This window comes from Peromyscus maniculatus, chromosome 17 (assembly GCF_049852395.1).
Source record: "Peromyscus maniculatus bairdii isolate BWxNUB_F1_BW_parent chromosome 17, HU_Pman_BW_mat_3.1, whole genome shotgun sequence".
In the NCBI taxonomy this organism is placed as follows: Eukaryota; Metazoa; Chordata; class Mammalia; order Rodentia; family Cricetidae; genus Peromyscus; species Peromyscus maniculatus.
The window spans coordinates 11,228,485-11,248,516 of NC_134868.1; the positions used below are offsets into that span (position 1 = coordinate 11,228,485).

The following is a 20,032-nucleotide window of genomic DNA, read 5'->3' on the forward strand; positions in this document are numbered from 1 at the left end:
AGAGCTGGCCCTGGTGGTGGGGGTGGGGGTGAGTCTGTCGGGAGTAAGAGAAGGAGAACTGGCCCTGCTTCTTGTTGCTTGCTGCAGTTGGTAAAATAGCCAGGGCAGTGCAGATGAGCTTGCCCAGGTGATGTCAGAGAGAGAAAGCTGGCAGGCTGAGCAACCCAGCTACGACCAAGGCCCAGAAACAGGGCTATGAGTTGGATGACTCCGACATCCACCCCATCTGTGATCTGCTGGAGCATGTGAAGGGACTGGACCTGAAGATTCAAAGTACCAAGGGTGTAGCAGAAGCCAGAGGCCTTCAACCAGATCAATGACTCATTGCAAAGAACATTTATAAGTAAATATATATGGACTAAGGGGTATGATATATAAAAACATAAGGAATGTTCTATATCAATACTGTAACTTACTGTGTGATACTACAGCTTCCATGCCAAGACTTTTCCTTCTTTTTTGTATGTTAGGGGTTTGTTTTTTTTTTTTGTTTGTTTGCTTGCTTGCTTGCTTGCTTGCTTGCTTGCTTGCTTGCTTGCTTTTATTTTGAGGAGGAGGTTGCAAGGGAAGAGAGCAGATATGAAGAGATGGGGAGATAAATGCGATTGGGATGAATGATGTAAAAAAACCACACAGAATCATTATAAAAAATAATGATTTTTAAAATTAATAAAAAAGCATATACTTGTCCAAAATCCTATCCCAAGAACCATCATCTCTTATATAAATAATTATATTGAGCTACTTTTAGTCTACATTTTTAAAAATAAACCCAATGAGTTGTCAGATACAAGACTACCATACACAGAGGCTCTCTTTCATCTCTCTCTTTCATCTCTCTCTCTCTCTTTCTCTCTCTCTCTCTCTCTCTCTCTCTCTCTCTCTCTCTCTCTCACACACACACACACACATGCACAGGCACTCACACACTCACTCATCCATCATTTGCAATAGAGAGAAATATTGTTCTGTCTTACAAAATAGCCATAATCCTTACCATGAGCAACAACGTATGGACTATACCACTGTAGTTACCTCCTTCTCAATCAGCTCTAGCTCTTCTCCATTCAGCTTATACCAGGAAACAAGGCTGGCACAAGTTGGACTCGAAGTCCATTCTCATTTACTCTCTGGAGAGTTTCCTTCCATCCCATAAACCCACTTCTGCTTTCTTATCTCACCTGAATATTTAGTTCTAAAGTTACTTTCTTGGTAAGTTCTCTTTAGACCATGTTATCTTTAAAGTTAAACCATCAACATTTTATGCATTTTATCCATCCCTTTCCTTCTATATTTTACCAGCAATACTAACACAACAAAGTATGGATTTTTTTCTTATTCATCCTTAGCACCTAGCTCTTATACAAGAATGCGTGCTCCATCTTCTGGTCTCTGTTTCATGTACCTTCTTCTGCCCTGCCTCATCCCTCACCACCATGTTACACTGTTCTTGGTAATATTCAAAGGCATAAATACTTGTCCTATATCTACACATAGCTGTTCTCTTCTGTTTATGAAAGTTTCACTCTTCCACACCTTATGCCCAGGGTATAACTCAGTACAGTATAATACATGAACATTTTGTGCCATTTACAGAAGAGGTAAATTTTTAATGTAACTTAGAAACCAAATCTATAGTTGAAAAAGGACAGCTGTCAGGCCAGTGAGATTGCCCACTGGGTAAAAATGCTTGCTGCTAAGCCTAACTACCCGCATTTGAAACCCAGGACCTACCTGCTGTCAAAGGAGAACTGACTCCTGAGAGTGTTCCTCAAGAACATTGTGGTACACATTACCTCTCCAAAAATAAATGAATAAATAAAGGCAAAACATTTAAAGGATATATGTCATAAATATTCCCAATAAAGTATACTTGAAGGATAACACACAGGTTTAACAAATAATCAAGTATAAGCACTGTTATTTAATGTGAGGTATATCACAATTATTAATTAGCTTTAATAGATAAAATGTTCAATAAGATAAAGATACTAATTAAATGTCCCACACTTACAATCATCATAAAACGATCATATTTTAGGAAAAATAAGACACCTGAAACACTGGAGAGTATTTTTGATTAACTGTTGATAACTTAATTACTTGGTAAAAGTGTACAGAGCATTAAATAGAAATGCATTGAATAAATTCAGAAGCCAATTCACATTAATCCTTACCTATCCAAAACTTCAACTGCTCACTTTAGAAAAATATAATTAAATTTACAAAATAAATCATCACACATCTGTGACAGCAGTTCGGGGAAGGCCTACGGAACTATCTGACTGTTAATAACTCACTCACACCTCTGGGAACAGGACCCCTGATCCTCCCCAAAAGGACTTTGTCCTGTGCAATCACACACCTTGAGGACATCCATCAATATTTCATTTCTAAACCCCAAACAATCTTGATTCTACTAGGATCATTTCACCAGAGCACCTCTCAAAACTAGACCAGTTATCTTCCATCTTACTACTCTGCACATGAACTGCCGACACTTTGCCATTCATTATTTTGCACATAAAGTAATGTTCCATGAATGAATCTGAAACCCACAGGGCAAGTGTCATTTGTCTTTTCGTTCATCCCTATTCATGCTTCAGTCTTCTTGCCCCACCCTTACTGAAAGACTGTAGGATTCTGACAGATGAGTTGGATTCCTATGGGTACCGGGGACATTTTCAACTATTATTATATAGGATTCCACAAATGTTCGAGGAAAGACAATGAAAATGTATTGGGTTCTTGGTCAAAATTCATTATTTAGTGGCTGGTTTCCTTTTAACGTGTTCCCTAAGCACCAACAGAGCAAAAGTAGCACATGAAAGAGAGTAGTAGGCAGGACTACTCTCAGTATTTAGGTTGTGTTGAACCATAACCATACCATGTGGTATGACTCCAGAAACACAGCTTCTCAAGCACGCCCTACACATACTGAATAGCAAACTCTTAAGATCTGGTCTAGAAAACTGCTCTATTTCATCACATGATTCTTCAGTTGAGGATATGATGTATGTGAAGTGTAGGGCATAGGATGTATGACCCAGATGCCAGTCCTAGGTAACAGTACTTGGGGATATACAGAGGCTTCCAGCCCTCTCTTCAGAATCATTACTCCTTAAGTGAAACTGGCAATTTTAGCTCCTGGAGTTTTTCTTTCCACTATTCTGCCTCATTTCTTTTTTCTGATGCCATTTAACACTTCTGCAGCCTCTTCTCCTTACATACCTAAGACCCTTTCCAATTTGAATTCTAGGTATGTGCAGGTGAGTGTGTTTGCAGGTTTATGTGGCAAGCAAGGGATGGAAGAATATGAATGTGTGGTGTTGTATGGAGGGTGGAATGATTTGGAGGGTAGAGGTGTGTGTGTGTGTGTGTGTGTGTGTGTGTGTGTGTGTGTGTGTGTGTGTGTGTGTGTTTGTCTTTGTTAGGAGAGTGTGTACTGGTATGTGTGGGGTAAACACATCTAAACTCATCTAGCACACAATGCATAATATAGAAGGCTGTACTCATGTGAGAGGGAGACCTTCCCTACAATACAAATATGATTCTGCTATATGAAGAGGTGAATACTTTGAGTTTTTAAATTGCAGACACAGTTAGCATATATCATTTATGGTAGAGGGAATTATTGTGCAGAGATTTCTTATTTTCAAACTGTGAGCATTTGGTTTCATATTGGAGGGAGTTCCATGGTAACAAATAGAAGGTATATTTTCATGGTGGTATTTAGGTGACCTCTGTAATTTTGAGTCCAAGGATAAATTATGTTTCCAAAAAATTTAATGTACAATTACCAAAGATATATATATATATATATATATATATATATATATATATATATATATATATGTATATATATATATAATTTCATTAATATGTGTGGATTTTTTATATACTGGGTAAAAAGCATATCCTATATAAGTATGAATAACAATATTAACGTGAGAACTATAAGGCAGTTAGTACTTCAGAGGCAATAAATTTGCCAAATGATTAAATATAATGCCTGCAATTTTCTGATGGTTCACAGTCATTACCAATACTCATACCTAATAAAACCTTAGAAAAATTCAAGTGAAAGGAGAGGTTTTTTTTTCAGTTTAAAAGCTTTTGTAATTAATCTAAAACCTTTTTACCAGCAATTTGTAACTAAACATGACAGTCATCTATATAAAATCAATATTATATTAAAAAATAAAAACTTAGCAGCTAAAAACAGCTAACCCAAATGGGACATCTCAACATTTCCAAGGTACAACTGACTTTTTTCTCCAAGAAAGCCATCTAAAATAAGTTTTGTCTTGTAGTCAAGCAAAACATAAGAATCAAAAGTAAATGAATGAGTTATAAAATAATATACATATTTTGCTATAAATATTAAGGTTTTATTGTACTTCTAATAATAAGTTTTATCTTTATATAAAAGATACTAATCTATAAAAGTAAACACTGATATAAATTTGGGGTCTTAGCTCAGTTGTAGAGAGCTTGCCTAGGAAGTGAAAGCCCGGATTTAGTTCTTAGCATCAATGCACACACACACACACACACACACACACACACACACACACACACACACACACCTGTACATTGTCTAAACTCTCTACCATCTGAACATCCCATGATGGTGGCCTCTTCTTCAGGTCATCAATGACATCTGCAAATATCCATTCTATAAAATAAGGCAGCATTCTCACTACACAGGAATTTAGCATGGATATTTCTTCAAGCTACTACAGAGACTAAATATTAACAGTACAACAAAAATGCTGTTGCTCTCTAAAGTAAGCAAAAGAACCACACTTCAGAGATCACAGCTCATTAATTCCAGTAACATATTACATGAAAAAATAAGCAGAATATTGCAGAAGTGGTTGACCTAAAATTTTGATGCACAATAATTATCCTGTATTACCCAGGTGGGTACAAAACTGGGCAAGCAAAATATTTCCAGTTATTAAAGATAAAATTACTGATTTGCTCCATAAAACTGACTTTATACAATTTATTCAGTAACTTTTAATTAAAAATTGCAACTTTTGTCACCAAATTTGAGAGAATTTGTTACAGGAGAATAGAAAACTAACAGAGCATGCATCTTGACTTGTGTCTGTAGATGTGTGCATTCATACATGCACATGTGGAGGACAGAGGAATGCATCCAATGCATCTTCATCATTTTCCACCTTATTTATTGAGAATGTGTCTCTCACTGAACTTGGCAGCCTTAGCCTGGCAACCCAGAAATCTGCCAGGACATACCTATTTCTACCTTCCACCCCACCATATACACACCAAATGTGGGATTACATGCTCACATCGCCATGTGTAGATTTTTATGAGGGTTTTAGAAGAGGAATATGGCCAATATCTCACTGATCTATTTCCCAGGTGCCCCGTCTATAATAACTTTCAATTTTGTGTCTTAATGAGATTCCCAATTGTGCAAACAAGAGGGTTTCTGTATCAGTATCTGTTTCTTGTGCCCTTTCTTGGACTCTTTCCCTTCTGATTGTTTATTTTTCATACTCTGATTTGCTTGCTTTTTATTTTATCATATTATATTTTATTTTATTACATAGCTTAGATGATTGTTTTCTAAGGAGAGAAAGAAAAGGGGTAGATATAAACAGGAGAGGAGGGGCAGAGGAACTAGGAGGATTAGAGGGCGGGATCATAATCAGGATATACTGAATGATTAAAAACAAAGCAAAACAGAAACTTCCACTTTTAATAAACAATGACAACACCATAAGAAATCAGCCATTTATCTGAGAACAAGACCTTATGAACTGCGTCTCAGTTTACTCTGGCTCTGCCTAGTAGGTTATATTTTTAACCACAGTAATGATTTTACTTAGGTTGAATTGTATTAACATAATTAGATATTAGCAGCTCATATTATTTCCTTCTGGGTCCAAATTATTCTGGTAGTTGATGTTGTAAGGCCATGGGCATTGCATCCTAAGAGTCGGTATTCACCTGTTCTTTTCCTTTAAGACTGTGCTTGACATTTTCTATTTATAGCTATGAGATAAGTTGAAACATTTAATTAAAATAATTCTATACTCTCAGCCAGTTAGTAAGTTTCAAAGAAAATTCATTGTTCTAAGAATTTATCAGTTAAAATAATCAAGCTATTGGAATCTTCTCAGTTTATTATGCTTGATTTTATTTCATTGATAGTCTGTGATTATTATTTTCAAGATTTTCATGTAATCTACAACTATGTACAGTAAATATAAACAAATAAAAAATCAGCTAAGATAGTGGAGACAATAGAAGAAAGCCATTATTGAATTCACAGTATGATCTCTCCATTTAATTTCTAGTTGCTACTGTGTTCCATTTGTGTCATTTTAATAACATAATTTAATATAGGTAGTTATTTATTTTACAACATTAGTAAATATCTTTGACATATTAACAATTTCTGTTTATTTTTTCATGTATCACAAGCCAAAGATTTCATTCTGAAATTCAAACCTTTGTTCAAAGTTAATCAAAAAGAAAATAAATTCACAATTAAAGCTTACTGTTTCTTAGAACATTTTATTAGTTGATACATATGTTCCTTCCATTAATATTACATTGTTCTCTTTCCTCCATTATATTACATTTTCTTTAAAATAGTTTTCTAATATATATCTAAGAAGAAACTTCAGCTTACTAACTTGGGCCATGTCTTAATTTCAACTTATTATTGACTTTTCCTAGTGCTTTAGCTAGCATTATTTAATACCATAATCTCAGCTCTACTTAAAATTTTAACACCTATCAATTATAAAAGAATTATCCTAACACTTGCCTTGAGTTTCTACTCATGTGGAAAAAATGGGGAATACATTTCAGGCCTCATTGTTGTCTCAAATGTATATATAATATGCAATATTTAATTTTAGTAACAAACTAAAGTTTTTCTCAACATAGTAAATTATATATAGATGGTACCATTCATTTTTACTATATTTTTGAGATTATAATATCATGAAAATATATCTCCTTCCCTTTTCTTCCTCCAAACATTGCCATATACTGCCCTCTCAAATTTCTCTCAGAATCATAGCCTCTTTTTTTCCCACTAATTTTTATTTATTTGAAAGTCAAGACCTAAAATTATATATATATATATATATATATATATATATATATATATATATATATATAATGCTTCTCATTTTGAAGTTTAATTCCCTTTTGCATTACGAACATACTGGATTTAGAAGTTTTAAAAATATGAAAATGTTAATTTTTCAGAATTAATACATTGATGAAAAATGTAAAGAAAAAAAGTAAGTCCTAATTTTTAGGGTTTTTTTTTCCCCATAGAAAAGTTATAGATAAAAAGGAACAACCTGATATTCCATCAAATTAAGGGAATTTTGGATGTGAGGGCGATCTGGCTACGACATCTGTCACGTCGAAGAGGACGACCTTCCCCGAATAGAGGAGGACCGGTCTTCGGTAAAGGGTATAAGAGTAGCTGCGCTCCCCTGCTAGAACCTCCAAACAAATTAAGGGAATTTTAAATCAGCCTCTTCCATGTCTCCTTGTAGAACTGCAATGAACTTGTCAGATTTTTATGGACATTCTGAGAACCAACTTATGTGAGACATCTAATGAGCAATAGACTGGAAATTCATGATAAAGAAGCCTAACATAGTATAGGTAGCATTTCACTGTCTTTCAATCTACATGTATAAGTTAATAGACAATGACGATCCTGGGGTTGCACAGACCTAATTGATTAAGAACACAGCTCCTGCTCCTAAAACTCAGAACATTATAGAAGGGGAGGTGGAAGGATTATAAAGTCCAAAAGAACAGAGCATCTGCTGTTAGAGTGTGTTTCCTAGAAAAGATAGCAAAGCTTCTGCCATGACATCTAAAGAATATGGGCGCTTAAACAGGACCTGAAGAAAGACAACACCTACAGACTTGTGTCAAGGAAGGGGCAAATCCCAACTGCATGAACTACAGAAAACTAAGGACTGCTGAAAGAGGAAAAAACAGTTTTCTTCAGAACTGAGTCCCCTAACTGGTGATCCAGTTCCAAGCAGTCAGCCCTAAAATCATGTACATTCAAGCAACACTAAACAGAGTCAGAAGATTGTATCTAAATATTTATTCATTTATCCATACATGTGACATTAACATTTAAAAAGAGATCATGGCTTTGTGAGGGTGTGTGCATGTGCATGGGATGGAAGGAAGGGGAGTCATGTAGTTATAAATTATACTTTAATAAAAATAATGATGAATAAAATATTAATTGCTATATTTTTGTGCATTGTTTCTGTTTATTTTTTAATGTGAAGCTGGAGGGTGTGGCTTTAATAGTTTTTAAACTAAAATGTTCAAATAAAAGCTTTTCAGCAAAATTATGACTGGCTCATCTTTTCACAAGCATTGTATTTGTGATTATTTCTGTAATCTCAGAATTCATTTTGTAAAACCAATTCAGTTGAATGCTACAAAGGTAATTCAAGATATATTTCCATTATATCTCAAACCACTCATCCCTCAGGTAATCGCTCCAAGTCACCCGTGGCAATTGCATTAGCATAGCCAATTTTTATATTACTAAAAAGCCATGAACCACAATTGGTTTCTGTAGCCAAACTTCGTGAGAGATTTTGTGTGCACAGGGTTTACAGGGAAAATTTTTTCTCACCTCTCATAAACATGCAAAATTATGGCACCCTTATTACTTTCTGGGCATCTCCCTAGCTGCATCTGAAACCTGACGTTATTGTAAGCCGTGATACAACCAAACCTGTAAGGCTGTCATGCACAGAACAGCAGGGATGTGGGTAGAAGGGATCTGGTGCAACCACATGTTAAGGTCTCTCAGCTGATGGGGTGAGGCTATTTCATTTCTCCTTCTTTCTATGGAACTGTGGACCCATTTACTTTTATACTGGATTTCACTGTCAGCTGCTTGTAGACCAACTAAATATTAGCTAAGTAACTCTGAATAGTTTTCTATGCCCCATTAACTCCATATAGACAAGTCTTCTGGAACATATGGTAGGTGACAGTTTTAAATATTTTCAAAAGATTAACTTCACTAAAAATATTCTACACATTTATCTTAAAAAATCATTCTGTAACTTATCAATATTCTGATGGTCATAGATTGCATGTACTTAAAATAACTTATAACATGTAGCATCATTATTCTTTCAAAGAGGTCCTCATCTGCCCAATGACACATAGTTAAAGTAGGTACTTGATGGGCAACAGGTTACATTTCCATTTGTAAGTATAGCACAGGTTTTATTTTTCAACCTTGAATTCTAATGTGAAAGTTTAGAAACATAAAGAAAGCACATACATCTGCTGACTCTATTTACTGGTAACAATCAGGCATCTTCTATTTCAGTGAGTAAGAGTTTATATTCCCTTCATTTTTTGTATAGAATCTAAATAACTTCTCTCATCTATCACAGCACCAGTAAGACACAAACATTTATAACTTAAGTAGCTTAGGAAATGTTTCAGTGTGCCCTCTTTTCAATATGAATGGCTTGATGAGCTTTAATGACCTGAGATGAGGAGGAGAGGGCATTGAGCCAGAGTTATGAGTTTGGCTTTGAGTTTTGCTGTGTGCAAAAGCTGGAAGGCATAACAAGCTAGTTAACCATTCTGTGTTCCAGTTTCCAATTTGCAAAATGCTTCAGCAGGAATATTAAATGTTAACAGATGGTTTGAGCTTGAGATGAAGTCAAGCATGTGAAGTACATGTGAAACATACATTTATAATTTTACAGTCTATTTGTCATTTCTATCCCATAGCGTACAATAATATGGTGGATAGATTGTTTTTCAAGTCACTAAGATGGAAAAACTTGGTAGATGACAGTGTCAAAAGCTTGGAAGCTAAAGGAAGGAGAGATATGGAATGTCCTGAGGTTCATAATGCAAAAACCAGACCGAAATTCATTTAGTTTGAAAAATCTTTAATCATTTCACTTGGAAGCAGTATCAGGCAAAGTGGAAATAAAAAGAATTGTTAACTATGTAAGATAGACTTTGTTGACTCCTCCCTGAGGATGGGGGTGGGATTTAGACTTTGTTGACTCCTCCCTGAGGATGGGGAGGTGGGATTTAGACTTTGTTGACTCCTCCCTGAGGATGGGGGTGGTGGGATTCAGACTTTGTTGACTCCTCCCTGAGGATGGGGGGGTGGGATTTAGACTTTGTTGACTCCTCCCTGAGGATGGGGGGGTGGGATTCAGACTTTGTTGACTCCTCCCTGAGGATGGGGGGGTGGAATTTAGACTTTGTTGACTCCTCCCTGAGGATGGGGGGTGGGATTTAGACTTTGTTGACTCCTCCCTGAGGATGGGGGTGGTGGGACTGGGGGAGGTGAGAAGGGCTGGAGAAGGGGAGGAAGGGGAAACTGGGACTGGTATGCAAAATGAAAAAAAATTAAAACTAAATTTAAAAAAGATTCAATAAAACTAAAAAGGATTGGGTGCAACCCTTTCTTATTCCTGATTTTAATGAAATCACTTCAGTTTTTCTCCATTCAGAATCATGTTGGGTGTAGGGTTTTCATATGGAGCCTTTACTGCATTGAGGTGTGCTCCCTTCAGTCCTACTCTGTCTAAAACTTTTATCATAAAGGCATGCTGCATTTTGTCAAAAGGCCTTTTCTGCTTCTATTGAAATGGTCATGTGATCTCATATTTAAGCCCATTTTTTTAATGTGAAGATGTATATATATATATATAATTTTATTTTATTATACCATTCAGTTCTACATATCAGCCACGGATTCCCTTGTTCTCCCCCCTCCCACCTCCCTCCCCTTTCCCCAGCCCACCCCCCATTCCCACCTACTCCAGGGCAAAGCCCCCCCTATGGACTGAGATCAACCTGGTAGACTCAGTCCAGGCAGGTCCAGTCCCCTCCTCCCAGGCCAAGCCTAGCGACCCTGCATAAGCCCCAGGTTTCAAACAGCCAACTCATGCAATGAGCACAGGACCCTGTCCCACTGCTTGGATGCCTCCCAAACAGATCAAGCCAATCAACTGTCTCACCCATTCAGAGGGCCTGATCCAGTTGGGGGCCCCTCAGCCATTGGTTCATAGTTCATGTGTTTCCATTCGTTTGGCTATTTGTCCCTGTGCTTAATCTATTATATGTGTTGACTTACATATAAAGAACCATACCTAGATGTACAGCAAAGGATAACCAGACTGCAACTCACAATTCCAGGGAGGCTGCCTAGTAAAGAGGACCCTAAGAAAGACACAGGGATAGCCCAATGACACAGAAATGGATGAGATATACATGAGCAAACTGGGGGTGGGGTTTAATGGAGGGCAAGGGTTAGGGGAAAGAGAGCTTAGGGGAGCCAGAGGTCCCAGCTGGATCAGGAGCACAGTGGGAGAACTGGGATGGAGAGACCATGATGAATGTAGACCCCAGGGGAATAGGAAGAAGCAGAGCGCTAGAGGGTTCCCCAGAAATCCACAAAGATACCTCCACTGTAGACTACTGGCGATGATTGAGAGAGTACCTGAGCTGACCTGCTCTGGTGATCGGATGGCTAAACAACTTGGCTGTCATGATAGAACTTTCATCTAGTGTCTGATGGAAGCGGATGCAGAGATCCATGGCCGAGCCCCAGGTGGACTCCAGGAGTCCAATTGGCAAGAGAGAGGAGGGATTGTATGAGCTAGAGATATTGAAACCATGATTGGAAAAAGCACAGGGACAAATAGCCAAACTGGTGGAAATGCAAGAACTGTGAACCAATGGCTGAGGAGCCCCCATGGAACTGGACCAGGCCCTCTGGATAAGTGAGACAGTTGATTAGTTTGAACTGTTTGGGAGGCCCCCAGGCAGTGGGACCAGGACCTGTCCTTGGTGCATGGGCTGGCATTTTGGAGTCTGGGGCCTATGCTGGGACACTTTGCTCAGCTTTGGTGTAGGGAGGAGGAGACTGGACTTGCCTTGGCTGAGTCTACCAGGCTGGGCTGACTCCCCAGGGGAGACCTTGCCCTGGAGGAGGTGGGAATGGGGGGTATATTGGGGGAAAGGCTGGAGGGTGTGAGGCGGGAGGACAGGGGATTCCATGGCTGATATGTTAAATTAATTTAATTATAAAATAAAAATATTAAAAAAAGAACCATACCCCACCTCCAAAGAAACCCAATTTGATTAAGGTTGAATACAGTCTTGCATTCAGCTAGCATGTATTTTTCTGAGGGTTTGGATAACAGTTTAGGTCTCTAGTCTGCTATTGTTTCCTTAAATTTTGAAAGGACCTAATTTATTCACTGAGGAGATTATAAAGGTCTGTGGCTAAAGAGTAATAGTGGCCATTATCAGGCAGGGTTGAAACAACCAATGCCATAATAAAACCAGAGCCAACTACTTGTCTGTGAGTATGAAATCCCAAGGATTCTGACATTCTACCCTATTCCCCATTAGGCCCCCACAGTCTGGTAAGGAACCTGGATTAGAACTTTCACAGTGAGGTAATAACAAAGATGGAAGACATCAAGCTTCAGATAGAGGTCACTGCTTTCCCTCCTATGACCCTCTACCCATATCAAGCCAGGGAGAAATGCCAAGCAAACATGTCAAGGCAGATGGACTTAAACATGAACCCTGGGTTAAGCTGCTCTGAAATCTAAGGAACTCTGAAAAACACTTTGCTTTTTATTCTTAAAAGGGCGGGAGGGGGGAGATAAAGGACTTTAGATGACACACAGCATATAAATAGAAGAAAATGTTTAAAAATAATTGTCACAGCTATGCTCAACAAAAATATAAAAACATTTTGCTCATGAAAAAAAGCATTCAAAATAAAACTAGAAAACTAAAACAAGAACATAGTTCTTGGAAGTAGAACACGTGTCAGGGGAAAAGAAATCAGGACAAGTATTTGGGAAGAAAGATGATTTTTTTTCCTCCAAAATAATTCCCTGAAATGTGCCTTTTTAGAGAAAGAGGAGACTCTATCCAAGGGTGGGAAATTTATCTAGAGCCAAACACTAATACAAGTCTGACTAGACTCCAGCCAGGGAAATAGGCAGGCTAACTGAAGATCTTCACCTCTTCTTTCTCTCTTCCAAATCAGATTGCCCAGTCTCACAAGCAGCGCTGCAGCACAATGCCTGCAGTAGTCTCTCCTCCCCTGCACTCATCTCCATAGTATCACACAGATCTGCTCATCCACCCTTCTTTCCCTCTACTCATTGCTGTATCTTAGAACCCAGCTCCAGCAAACACTCCTTGGGAAACCAGCAGCCAAGCCTGCCAGAGAAGCAAGCAGGCCGGCCAAGCAGGTAGATGAACATCAGCCTTCATTCTCCCTCCTCTCCACCAAATCCAATCATCCAGTCTTATCCCTGCAGCAGGCCACCTGCTGTATACTCTCCTCCCTTCTCTGCCCCCATTCCTAAGGGACTAAGCAGATCCTGACAAAATAGACTGATTTCCTCCTTCCTGTGGAGATGCCTTCCAACCTATTCCCATTCCTAAGTATCAGTACCCAATACCTAGACACACATTGTACCTGGAATTCCAGTGACCAGATCTACTAGAATCCCAAAAGAATTCCCTACCAGGCAACACACAGCCTCTATACCCTCCTAAAGAGTAAAGAGTGCAACAAAGATCAAACCACACACACACACACACACACACACACACACACACACACACACACACACACACCACACACCAAAGACAAGAGAAAATATTAGTATCTGGAAATAAAATGATCCCAAACACCAATGCCTAGATATCAGTGTGAAAATACACAACCAGAACATTTCTCCACTAGAGCCCAGCAAATCTGCCACAGTAGGCCCTGAGATTGAAACATAGCTGAAACACAGCACAAAGGCCTTAAAATAACCTTTATAAATATGTTAAAATTCCTTAAAGAGGAAATGAATAATTCTCTTAAGGAAACCCATGAAAACACAAACAGAAGGAAATCAGTAAAACAGCATAATATATGAAAGTTGAAATAGAATCATTAAAGAAAACCCAAATTGAAGGATATCTGGAAATACAAAAAAAAAAAAAAAAAAGAACTCAAAAAGGAATCTGAAAGACAAGCCTCATCAACTGAATACAAGAGATTAAAGTTAGTAAAGACTCAATAAAAGTAATGGATACCTCAGTCAAGAAAATGTAAAATCTAAAAAAATCCTGGTATGAAACATACAGTAAAACGAGGACACTATGAAAAGACTGCAGCTAAGAATAATAGAAATCTACCAAGAAGAAGAAAACCAGATCAAAAGCACAAAAAAATGTTGTCAACAAAACAAAAAAGAAACTTTCTTAACCTAAAGATGTCCATACAGGTACAAAAAGCTTACAGAGTACCACATAGACTCTAGCATAGTCCCCTTGGCACATAATATTCAAAACACTAAACATGCAGAACAAAGAAAAATATTAAGCATGCAAGGGGAAAAGATCAAGTAACATAAAAAGGCAGAGCTATTAGCCTAACACCTTGCTTCTCAATGGAGAATCTAAATGCTAGATGGGTCTGGACAGTTGTTCTACAAACTCTAGTCGACCACAGATGCCAGTCCAGAATATTATACCTAATACAACTTTCAATCACATTAGACAAAGAAAATAAAACATTACATGATAAAAATAAATGTAAGCAATATCTGTCTAATCCACCCCTGCAGAAGGTGCTAGAAAGAGATTCAGAGAGAGTTCAACATATGTAAATTGATGAATGTAAACCACTTATAAACATACTGGAAGACCATGTGATCTCATTAGACACAGAAAAGGCCTATCCTTCCTATATACAAATGACAGACAGAGGAAGAAATCACAATATTCTAATATAATATAAAATATCAGTAAATTTAACCAAGCAAGTGAGGAGAGAAACTTGTATGACAAAACTTTAAGGCGCTGAAGAAAATAACAGAAGATGAGAAAAATCTTCCATATTCAGAGATCAATAGGATTAATAAAGTAAAAATGACCATCCTACCCAAAGCAATCTACAGATTCAATAAAATCCGCCTCAGAATTTCAACAAAATTCTTCATGTATCTTTAAAGGAAAATTTTTAACTTCTATGGAAACATAAATTACTCAGCATAGCTAAGACATTCTTGAATGGTAAAAGTACTGCTGGAGGTATCACCATCTCTCTGATTTCAAATTGTACTACAGTGTTATCATATTAAAAAAGATCATGGTATTGGCAAAAAAGCAGACATGTTTAAGCATAGAATTGAACTGAAGACCCAGAGATAAATCCACACACCTATGAACACCTGGTTTTTTAATGAAGAAACCAGAAATTCACTCTGGAAAAAAATACCACATCTTTAACAAATAGTGCTGGTCAAACTGAGCACCTATATGTTCAAAAGTCCAAATAGATCCATACTTACCACACTGCAATAAACACAACTCCAAATGGATCAAAGACCTCAACACAGAGACAGACACACTTAACCCAATAGAAGAGAACTTGGGAAATTGCCTTAAACTCATTGATGTAGTAAAAGACTTTCTGAACAGAATATCTTTAGCACAGGCTCTAAGATCAGCACTTAATAAATTAGATATCATGAAACTGAGAATCTTATGCATGTTAAAGGACACCATCACTAGGACAAAGAGGCGGGCTAAAGAATAGGAGAAAAATTTTGCCAACTACTCATCTAGTAAATAGATAGTATCCAAAATACATAAAGAATTAAAAATGCTAAATGTCAAAAAAACAATCAAATTAAAAGATGAGGGTGCAGATATAAATAGAGAATTTATAACAGAGAAATATCAAATGATGGAGAATCACTTAAAGAAATGTTCAACATCATTAGTCATCAGGGAAATGCCAATCAAAACTACTTTTGAGATTTCATCTAATATCCATCAGAATGTCTGATGATGTCTAAGATCAATAAAACAAGTGGCAGCTCCTGCTGGTGAGGATATGGGATAAGGGAAACACTCCTCCATGGCTGCTGGGATTTAAAACTTGTGCAGTCACCATGAAAATCAGTGCAGTTGTTCCTCGGAAAGATAAGAATTGGTTTACCTCAGGGCCCAGCCAAGCCACTCTCAGGCATATTTCCAAAGCCTGCTTCCTCCGACCATGTTCATTGCTGCTCTATTCACAACAATCATACATTGTGAAATTAATCATTGTCCCTCAGTGGACAAATCTGTAAAATATGTGGTACATTTGCACAACAGAATATTACTGAGAAGGTAGGTAAATAAATGGAAAGACAAAAATTCATCTTTGAGTGACTTAACTCAGGCCCAGAAAGAAAAATATGGTATATATTTGCATATATGTTGTTTTCAGTTGTTAAGACAATGGTTATCATGCTATAATTCATAGGACCACAGAAGTTAGCTATAGGGTAAATGGGGGGGGCAGGAGGTAGATAGATTACCCTTGGAAAGGGAAATAGAACAGATAGTTATAGATGGATGAGGAAGGGACTGAAATGGGAGGATTCAGTGGGGGAAGGAAAGGGATGAGGGGAATGATGGAGGGGATAGAGGGAGAAACAGATAAAATTAAGGACCATTTGCAGGGTAGTATTGTGGTATTCTGTTCCCCCAAATATTGTGCATGCTAATAAATTTATCTGGGGTCAGAGACAAAGCAGCCACAATATTAAACATAAAGGATAGGCAGTGGTAGCACACGCCTTTAATCCTAGCATTCCAGAGGCAGAAATCCATGTGTTCAAGGATACAGCCAGGCATGGTGACTCATCATGCCTTTAATCCCAGAAAGCAAGCCTTTAATCCCAGGGAGTGATGGTAGAAAGCAGAAAGGTATATAAGGCATGAGGACCAGAAACTAGAAACATTTGGCTGGTTAAGCATTTGGCTGGTTAAGCTTTCGGGCTTCTAGCAGCACAGTTTAGCTGAGAGCCACTGGGATGAGGACACAGAAGCTTCCAGTCTGAGGAAACAAGACCAGTTGAGGAACTGGCAAGGTGATATAGATGTGGCTTGTTCTGCATCTGATTTATCAGCATTCTTCCAGTTCACCCCAATAACTGGCCTCGGGTTTGATTGTATTAATAAGACTCTCTAAGATTCCTGCTACATAGTATAGAAACCTAATACCACAGAATCCTTCTCAAATGTAAACATATGAAAGCAATCTAAATCAACTCACCAATTAATAGGGGAAACAGATCTCAGTTGAACATCTCTCATCACCAAATGGAGCTTATGGTAAATTAAATTGAGGTGCTAGCCAAAGGAGTACGATATGAAGACCTACGCCACCCAAGCTCCTGCTATGAGTGTAGGATGCTCTGCACAAACTGATGGCAAGGCTCGTGGTGCTAAAGATAACACCTATACAGCTCATTGAACACAGAGAAGTCAAGCTGATGTCTACATAGAGCCTTCACTACAATGTACTATTGTTGATGGCATAGGAAGGTATTCTGGCACTACCTAAGGAGAAACATAAACACCAATCCAGCTGTAAAACCATTTATCTACAACGTTGTCCTACCTGCAAGATATGCTAGGATAATGATGGCACAAAACTTATGGAAATAACCAAAAAACATCTGACTTGATTTAAGGCCCAGTCCATGAGATAAAACCCATATTCAATACTACTTCAGAAAGTGTTTAAAACAAACAAACAAACAAACACAAAACAAAACTAAGACAAGATAGCCCAGGGACCTAGGCTCAAACTAATATACCACTCTTCTATTAGAAGCATGTAGCAATAAAATGACTCCAATTGACATTCTGTAATACCCACCCTTATATAGACACATAGATCTGTGTCTAGCTTAGCCATCAGAGAAGTTTCCTACTGCAGCAGATGGGACCAGATACAGAGACATACAGTCAGACTACACGCAGAGTGAGATACTTGGCAACACTCGGCCCTGAGTGAGATGTCTCCATTAAATCATTTCAATCAGGGATCAGTGATGCCTGCAGAAGAGGAGGCAGAAAGAATGTTAACACATCTAGAGGGGAATGAAGGCACCAAAGAAACAAGACCATCTATAGCACCAGAACCAAAGCACATACGAACTCACAGAGAATGAGGCAGCATGCACAAGGCCTACATGGGTCTGCAGCACATAGTGTCCTAGAGCTGAAAGGAGAAATGGACACATGTGCTGTCGATCCCTAATCCTGATGCAATTTCCAATTGTTAACAATTTGCAAATGAAATTTTAGTTTTAGTGAAGGTGGTCTCACTGGAGAAACAAACTACTCTTAGGGGTAGGCTGTATGCCCAGCAGCAGATGGGCAAGAGAAACAAACTCAACAGCATCCTTGGAGCTTCCTTGTCTCATAAAGTCCTGTCAGGGCTTTTCTTTGTCTCTTCTTTTCTTTTTGAAAAAAAAAAAAAAACCAACTAATTGTTTCATCTTATATTTTATTTTATATTGTTTTATTATACACACCACACAAACATACATACATACATACACACACACACACACACACACACACACACACACACACACACAATGTTTTTCTCTTTTTTACTCTATAGATTGTGTATATATTTTGGCCTCCATGTTAGTGTTTTTATTGGATTCCTAAGTGTTAGAAGGAGTAGTTATCTCCATCTGAATCTGTTTCTTCTGCCTTTTGAGGGTTTCTGTTCTCTCTGTTTGATTTGTCCTAATCAGCTATATTAGTTTTTGTTTTACATTATTATATTTCATTTTATTATTGTCCTTAGAAACCTGTTTGTTTTCTAATGACAGAAAGTGGGTGGATTCAGATGGCAGGTGAGGTGGAGAGAAGCTGGAAAAAGCAGAGGTAGTGGAAACCATAATCAAATATATTATGTGAAAAAAGTCTATTTTCAATAAAAGGAAAAAATAATAATTTGTCAATGAGCCAACAATCTTAGGTGAAATAGTGTACAGAAAATGTTAAAAGACAGTTCTGATTGACAACACGTACTTTTTTTTTAAGCTTGATTCGAAAAGACTCTTACAGTCAAGTGGAGGATAAGCTGTGTGCTAGCATGTTGGACCAATCATCTCTTCTTAGGTTTTTGCTTTCTTTGGTTTTTCCCATCCACTAGCCTCACAACCACTGAAGACTAAGACTAGAGCTGAGTTTCCACAGAATTGCATTAGAGTCAAGAGCTGGGCCAAAGCATAACATTTAACCAATGTTTTGGTTAATCTCAGATTTCAAAATGTATCTAATATAAATACTGGCACCACATACTGAGGCCATTGCTTAATAAACCTGACTGTGTGGTTCTTAGGCCTTTGACATTATTTTGTGGGCTGAATATGGAAGACTTAGGTATTGGGGACTTGAATAGCTGAAGCATGTGAGAGGCACTGATGCAGATATTTAACAGTCCATTCTGGTATGAATTGATAAATAGTAACACTGAGAGAAATGTAGAGTAATGATGCTGGCATGTGAGGTTTCATATGGGAACCAGGATTATATGAGCAACTGGGAAATAGCCCATTTATGTGAGGTTTTGTTCAAGATGACTTCTTTCTGCCTGTGTCCTGAAAACTTTAATGAACTTGAAATTAAAGATAATGGAATACTTTCTTTATAAAAAGAGTTTTAAAGAACATTCTGGTTCCTGCTGAGAAAGTACTTGTAATTGTTGAATAAATCAGCATCACTGAAGAGAAATTCCCTGCATTTTATTGGGACAATAGCAAAATTGTCCTGAGGACAAAATCCCACACATTGGAAGCTCTGTCTTATGAAGATCCAAATCCGTTTAAAAAGAGAAAGCCTAGGCTGAAGTGGCTTCTCGAAAACAACTGTCTAGAGAAATGTTTTCCAGGGTCAAGGCTGAGAGGCTGACATAGCTGTTGTCCAGGAGGCCACACTCCACTGTCAACTGGCAGTGGAACTAGACAATGTCATCCCAGATTTGATTTTGCAGGCATGGAAAATATAAGATTGAGGTTTCCCTGGTTTCTTTTTTGTCAACATGATGCAAGCTAGAGCTATCTGCAAAGAGGAGAATCAGTTGAGGAAATGTCACCATCAGATTGCTTAT

At 37.8% G+C, this 20,032-nt stretch overlaps 1 protein-coding gene across 4 annotated transcripts in view; it reads right to left on the reverse strand.

The window, feature by feature from the left end:
* The window catches only part of Spock3 (SPARC (osteonectin), cwcv and kazal like domains proteoglycan 3), a 349,999-nt gene that overhangs the window by 253,292 nt on the left and 76,675 nt on the right, over positions 1-20,032 (reverse strand). The gene's annotated exons all lie outside the window — the stretch shown is intronic.